General features: G+C 45.2%; 1 non-coding gene across 1 annotated transcript; it reads left to right on the forward strand.

Moving 5' to 3' along the window:
* Nucleotides 1-7443: 7443 nt before the first annotated feature.
* Nucleotides 7444-7515, forward strand: TRNAW-CCA (transfer RNA tryptophan (anticodon CCA)). The gene has a single exon. It is a non-coding gene; the product is annotated as a tRNA-Trp (tRNA).
* The last annotated feature ends 253 nt before the right edge of the window (nt 7516-7768 follow it).

Consider the following 7768-nt stretch of genomic DNA (forward strand, 5'->3'; position numbering starts at 1 on the left):
CATGTAAGTTGGGTTCTCTTTGGGCCTTTGCCTCTAAACTAAATTAAGCCCAAGAAACGGAGATTCAAACAGACAGCCAAGCAAGCCCAAGACTTCTACTCTCTGGAGCATCTTCTAAGGATAATTTCAGTCTCTCCCTGGCCAACAGAGAAAGAGAAATATAAGAGAAATAAATGTGGTCCTTGAAATCATTCATAAAGGATGAAAATATTTTTGAGAGGAAGAAAAAAGGAACACTGGTCAGCCGGTGTGTTTGTGTGGGGGGTGGGGGAGGGGGGTGGAGCAGACAGAAACACAGAAATCATTTCCATAAGGAAAGAAAGATTTTTTCTGAGAAAATTATTCAGTGGTGGAAAAGGCTTCCTCAAAAAGCAGAGAGCAAAACTACTGAGGGTGTGGGTTTCCCTGGTGGCTCGGTAGTAAAGAATGCAGGGGACACAGGTTCGATCCCTGATTCAGGAAGATCCCACATGCCTTGGAGCAACTAAGCTCGTGCACCACAAGTATTGAGCCTGTGCTCTAGAGCCCGGGAGCCACAACTGCTGAGCCCACACGCCCTAGAGCCTGTGCTCCGAAACAAGAGAAGCCACCACAATGAGAAGCCCGAGCACCACAACTAGAGAGTAGTCCCCACTCACTGCAACTCGAGAAAAAAATCCATGCAACAATGAAGACCCAGCACAGCCAAAAAACACCCTACTACTGAGGGTGTATTAATCCCTTTCTTTCTTGTTTTTAGACACAAATTTATTTAGTAAACTCTATCATGAACCAGACACTGTGCTTTCATCTATATTATGTTGTGTCTATGTGGTTCTTGCCCCCCACTCCCACCCAGGATATACTGAACCACGTGAACTTCTATTCAGTCTTATTTCCCTGTCCTGAGCACATATATTAAATACGTCTGTTGGAAGGGGAATGGGCAGCAAGGAGGAATCAACTACGGATGGGATTTTTGCATGGGTGAGATGATTGGATTAGTTGAAACATTATTAATTTTAATCACATCCACCAACACAATATGGAAACTACTACTCTAAAAAAAACACTTGAAATGATAATTTTCAAAACTTGAATAAATGAAGATGGAAGACACCTTTCCCATTCCATATACTTTGGTTAGAAAGAGTTCAAACCCTGTCTGCCCAGATATCAAGGAAGAGTACTGCCTGTTGGACCACACTTGAAAATAAACAGGGCAATATTTTGCTTTCTCCTCAGTTCATCAGATTGTCACCAAGTATGAACCTCTGGGAAACCAGTCAGGCTTTTTTCTGCCTGTTTTCCTCTTCAAACTATGATCCAAGCCTCTGTGGCAGAAAGGGCCTCCATCACCGCCATGGAGCCCCTTCCACATCCTCCCTAAGTGATGGAGAATGCACCCCAATGAGCTCAGTAATCCATGGACTCACACCACATGAGCATTAGAATAAGCCCTGAAGCCTTTTGTTCAGAGAGCATCAGAGAACATGGGACTAAGACCAAGAATGGAGCATCTTTTCTTGTGCTACGGCAATCCCTCGTTTCCACACAACTTGGGCAAAGATAAATGGACCACCTACTCTCCATCCGTAGAGCTTCCCTGGTGGCTCAGATGGTAAAGAATCTGCCTGCGATACAGGAGACTCGGGTTCAATCCCTGGGTTGGGAAGATCCCCTTAGAGGAGGGAATGGCCACTCACTCCATGGAATTCTTGCTTGGAGAATTCCATGGACAGAGGAATCTGGTGGGCTATAGTCCACAAGGTTGCAAAGGGTTGGGCACAACTATGTAACTAACACTTTCACTTTCCTTTCACCCTCCATTCACCCTCTGCTTCTTGGCAACTTTTCCGTTGTTTTCACCTGTCTCCATTTCCATCTCAGGACTTTTCCCTCCCCACAGGCACCTCTACATAGGCTGCTGAGAGCTGTCAGCACAGAACTGACTGTTGTCAACAGAGTCAGGCAGTGATGAGGTGGATGTTGAAGGCGGGATGCTCTCTTGACCCCACCACCATTAGCAGCGCTGGCAAGCAGGGGAATGGAAAGAGCCATGGGTAATTGGCCAGAACTGCTATGTATCCAGCCATAGGGATGTGTATGATTACTGTCCCTCTGGCTTATCCCTTCATTTCCTAGCTCTACCAAATCCCCACCTCCATCTAAAAGAGTCTCCTCCCAGCTCAGCACAGAACATATCTGCCTAAGCTAAGCCATTACTGAATTCTTTCAACTAACCCTCAGCAATCATTTTTATTTAAAATTATCTCCTGTTTCTAACCCGGTTGTTAGCCATCACTGCTGAGAGCAGACTGGCTGCTAAATGAGTTGGTACTCACGGATCCTGTACTCCTTATGTCTCTCTTCCCGTGACAGAGGACTCATGAAAGTGACTGCGTGCAGTGAACACAAGGAACTCATAAGTGTAAGACCTCAGATCCACACCTTGATGATTCTGCCTGGCTGGATGAGTTTGGGGGTGGGCACGAAGATGTTTTTCTGTCCAGTTAGTATAAGAAACATCACGAACAGACTCCATCATTAGGCCACCTTATTCTGCCTTTTGGAGTCATCCAAACATTCTCAGGACTTCCCCAGTAGCTCAGCTGGTAAAGAATCCACCTGCAATGTGGGAGACCTGGGTTCGATCTCTGGGTTGGGAAGATCCCGTTGAGAAGGAAAAGGCTACCCACTCCAGTATTCTGGCCTGGAGAATTCCATGGACTGTATAGTCCATGGGGTTGCAAAGAGTCAGACACAACTGAGTGACTTGCACTTTTACTTTTAAACTTTCTCTAAACTGGAAGATCTCAGAACACACTGTTTTATGTAATCTTCTTATTATAGATGGGAGGAAATTTGTCTTCACAAGAGATCTTTTCAGAGATTTTGATCACTCAGGTTTTTAAAATTACAATTGTGAATCCCCACACCCAATTTAGAGGTGACTGATCTGGGAAACAGAATAGAAGATTCCTGGGTTATTTTTTGGGTGCTACTCAGCATAAAAGGTGAAGAAGGAGTACACATCCAGTATGAAATAAGTTGTCTCAGGCCAGATCTTATGGAAGTGTTTCATAGAAGGGATTTCCTCTCCCTTCCTTTCCTAGGAGAGCAGGAGCATTATACATTTTTTTTTTTTTTTTTTGGATACAAAAGTGGTGTCCACTCACTGTGATCCTCCCAAAGACCAGGTCAGATGAACTCATTTTCTGGCTCAAAAATTCAGTGATTCAACCCTGAAAATGAAGGTGTTAGTCATTAAGTCATGTCTGACTTTTTGTGACCCCATGGACTATAGCCCTTCAGGCTCCTCTGTCCATGGAATTTTCCAGGCAAGAATACTGGAGTGGGTTTCCATTTCCTCCTCCAGGGGATCTTCCCGACCCAGGGATTGAACCAAGGTGTCCTGTATTGCAGGCAGGTTCTTTACCATCTGAGCAACCAGGGAAACTCTGCATCCCAATTAACTTCTAAACTCCTTAGTCTTTGCAATCTAACTTTACATACTCTCCCATCCCGCTTTCTAGCCCTTGTTTACAAACTGAACCAGTCAAACTGAACTATTCTTACTCTTCTTTCCCTATTAAGTCCCACACTCTCCCACCTTTGTTTAGGCTTTGTTCAAGCTGCCTGTAATGTTCTTCCTCACCGCTGGCCCATCTCTACAGGTCCCCATCCCCTTGTCCTTCAAAAATAACAAGAAACAGAAATTGACTCAAAAGGAATTGATTGGAAGGATTGAAGGATATCTCATGAAAATGAAAAGGACTGACTACAATTACATCTTACAAGGGATTGGACACAAGAGACACAAGAAAGCCACAAGGAGCAATGATTCATTTCTCTCACTCTGCCCCTCACTCCCACCCTAGTTTTCCTTCCTCACTAGTCACATAGGCTCTATCTCTACTTCCTCCCATGAGTCTGCTCTGCTGCTTTCAGACTCTGCTATTTCTACCTTTCCATATATATTGACCAAACATGGCCACCGAAGGCTTTTCCATGATTCTCATCTCCAAGCCCACCAGCCCGTTAACCAGCATCCTGCCATGTATTCCCATTCCCAATGAATGGGGAAGGAGGTGTCATTGAGTCAGCTTTCCCAATGGACTATCAGCTGTTGAACTCATCTGCCCAGCTCTGGCCAAGGAAGGGAGGATCATCAAATATAATGACTGAGCTTCTGTACAGGTATACCTGTGATGCTATGAGGGAGACAGTCTCATAGCAGACTCCCTACTCTAGCTCCATCTCAAAACTTTCTCTGATTCCACCATCTAGTCCTCTCCTCCCTTTGAGCACCTGCATCACCTGGTGATGATGTTTGAGATCCTTTCTCCTGAGCATCTTTCCCCTCCATGTTTCTCCTTCTAACAGATCCCTCCTTCACCCCCAGACTCAGAAGCAGACCAAGCCACGTGTAGTTACTCACCCACCTTGTCTCGATACAGTGCCCAGAAACAGGCTGGTTAGGAATGACAGCCCCTGAGATATGAAATAATGTGAGCTGGTAAAGTACAAGGGGAGTATAAGCTACTTCCTCCCAGGCTTGGATGTCAGAGTGTCCTCACTACTTCTGGTAGCCTCTCATAAGTTACTCTAAGAAAAAGGCACTGCAAGATTGGTGCAAGCAGACCTGGGTGGAAGAGAAAGAAGTAGCAACACGATGTGGTTAGAGTTTAAGGCAGAATCCTAAAAGTTGTGTTCCTATTTAGGCTTCCCAAGAGCTGTCCTTAATTCTTTCATTGGAAGCTTAATCTATGATCTCACAATCCTAACAAATCTTTTTTTTTTTTTGCTTACAGAGGCCATAGTTTGCTTCTAGCCAATGAGAAGTGGTCGTACACCGTTCTTTCTTTTTTTTTTTTTTAAGCTTTTTATTTTGTATTGGGTGTATAGTTGATTAACAATGTTGTGATACTTTCAGGTGCATAGCAAAGGGACTCAGCCATACATACACATGTATTCATTCTCCCTCAAACTCCCCTAACCCCCATCTAGGCTGCCACATAACATTGAAGAGAGCTCCACGTGCTACACAGACGGTCCTTGTTGGTTACCCATTTTAAATATAGCAGTGGGTACATGTCAATTCCCAAACTCCCTAACTATCCCTCCCCCATCTTTCCCCTTACCCCCCCACCTCAACTGTAAAGGGAGTTTGTAAGTTCATTCTCTTAAGTTCCTAAACCTTTGGTATGATGCTAATTACTTTTTCCATTGAATTGTCCTTATTTGTTGCATGTCTTTTTTCTGCCATGAGTCTATGATATCCCTAAAGACAAGGCTTTCTAAATGTCTCCAAAGTCTCTATCATGGAACAAAATGAAATTTTATAGTATGTTCACTAAATGAATGAATGAATAAGTGAATGATTAGAAAATGTACAGTGTCTTATTCCTATGACTAGGCACCTCATGAATTTGGGGAATAGCTGTGAATAAAAGGAAGTCATCTCTGTCTGAATCAGTGTTGTAGAGGATGGTGGTACAGTCTTCCATCCAGTTCCTGAGTTCCCCTTGCCTGTCTCCTCCTACAAGTCTGTGCCCAGGGAAATGCCAGGATAAAGAGAGGTGTGGCCTTTGGTTTAATAAACCTAGTATTTGACATGCTCCTGGGAGAAATAAATGAGAGATGACCCTCTACTACACAGAAGAAAAAGAACATTTTTTTCTGTTTGCTTTTTTTATTTTTAAACAGGCTCCTCTGTCCATCAAATTCTCCAGGCAAGAATACTGGAATGGGTTGCCATTCCCTCCTTCAGGGGATCTTTCCGCCCCAGGCATCAAACTTGGGTGTCCTGCATTGCAGGCAGATTTTTTACCATCTGAGTCACCAGGTAAGTCCAAACTAATTTTTATTGGAGTATAATTGCTTTACAATGTTGTGTTACTTTCTACTGTACAGCAGAGTGAATCAGCTATACAAACACATGTCTCCTCTCAGAAAGAGTGTTCCTATTTCCCCGTAGGCATGAGCATTGCATTGCCTCTTGGGAATCCCAGTCTATCACATGTTGAGTACATGGTCTTGGTTTCAGTATGGTTCAAGATAAGCCCAAAACACAACCAACTCCTGTCCAAACACCACAGATACAATGGTTTTACAGAAGGTCCTGGGCTTGTGTCCACTTGCTTCTGGAAAATTCCAAGGTCCCAGGAAAAGTGCACTGGAAATTTAGAACTGGGGTAGGAGTCCTAAAAATCTTGTCTAACTTTCAGCTTCCCGCCACCGTGTGTTCCTCTTATCAAATGTGCTCAAAACCCCACTGAATGACTCAGATGTGTCCTTCTTGGTTGAGGAAGCTGCTCTCTCCAGACCCCTGGAGGTGCTATAGAATCTCCATGCCCAAACTCATCTGTCAGCCTCCCTCATCACCCACAGAGCCCAGGCTGGCAGGGCCAAGCCAGGAAGTTTAAAAGGAAGCTGTGGTACATATACACAATGGAATATTACTCAGCCATTAAAAAAAATACATTTGAATCGGTTCTACTGAGATGGATGAAACTGGAGCCCATTATACAGAGTGAAGTAAGCCAGAAAGAAAAACAACAATACAGTATACTAATGCATATATATGGAATTTGAAAGATGGTAACGATAACCCTATATGCGAGACAGAATAAGAGACACAGATGCATGGAACAATTTTATGGACTCTGAGGGAGAAGGTGAGGGTGGGACGTTCCGGGAGAATAGCATTGAAACATGTATATTATCATATGTGAAACAGAACACCATTCCATGTTCGATGCATGTGACAAGGGCTCAGGGCCGGGGCAATGGGATGGTCCAGAAGGATGGGATGGGGAGGGAGGTGGGTGGGGGGTCCAGGAAGGGGAACACATGTAAACCCATGGCTGATTCATGTCAATGTATGGCAAAAACTATTACAATATTGTAAAGTAATTAACCCCCAACTAAAATAAATAAATTTATAAAAAAATAAAATAAAATAAAAGGAGCTTCACACCACCCTTCCCCCACATCAGGCCTCTGCCCTCAGCTTGCTCTGAAACAAGCGCTCAGGCCATCTTGGGGGCACCAATGGTGCCAGCCCCTGGCTTTCACTCACTCCCTCCCTCCCCAGACCTCAGCTGGCCTTTATCTTCCCACAGCTTGGCATCTGACAAAGCCGTCTCCCTCGGGACCATTCAGCTGTGACATTTTCCCAGCGTGTCTTCTCCTTGTCAACACGACACAGGGCAGGCAGCCTTTCAAAGAGAGAGAAAGAGGCCAGAATGCACAGACACGCGCACACACGTGGAGAAGGGAGCGGGAGAGAAAGACCTCAGTGAAAGAGCCGCTCGAACAGGAATGTGCCCTAAGTAGCAACAGTTCAGCTCCGCACAGCCTTCCGATGGAGAAGACACGGAGGGTGGAGCCTCTGAACGCATTTCCCAAAAGCCCGGAAGGGCCGGGAGCCATCTTGGTGGGGCTAAAACATAGTCGACTTCCCTGGTGGCTCAGAGGTTAAAGCGTCTGCCTCCAATGCAGGAGACCTGGGTTCGATCCCTGGGTTGGGAAGATCCCCTGGAGAAGGAAATGGCAACCCACTCCAGTATTCTTGCCTGGAGAATCCCATGGACGGAGGAGCCTGGTAGGCTACAGTCCATGGGGTCGCAAAGAGTCGGACACGACTGAGCGACTTCACTCACTCAAAACATAGTCATTCTTGGGACAAAGCTTCCACTGGCCTTAAGGCTGCTTCCTAAAGATGACGCTTCCTGCCCTCTGATTTCACACCCATGCCCCTGCCTCGCCCGGCCGGGGGTGGGGG

The sequence above is a fragment of the Giraffa tippelskirchi genome, chromosome 4, assembly GCF_054371585.1.
Source record: "Giraffa tippelskirchi isolate mGirTip1 chromosome 4, T2T-mGirTip1v1.2.pri, whole genome shotgun sequence".
NCBI lineage: Eukaryota > Metazoa > Chordata > Mammalia > Artiodactyla > Giraffidae > Giraffa > Giraffa tippelskirchi.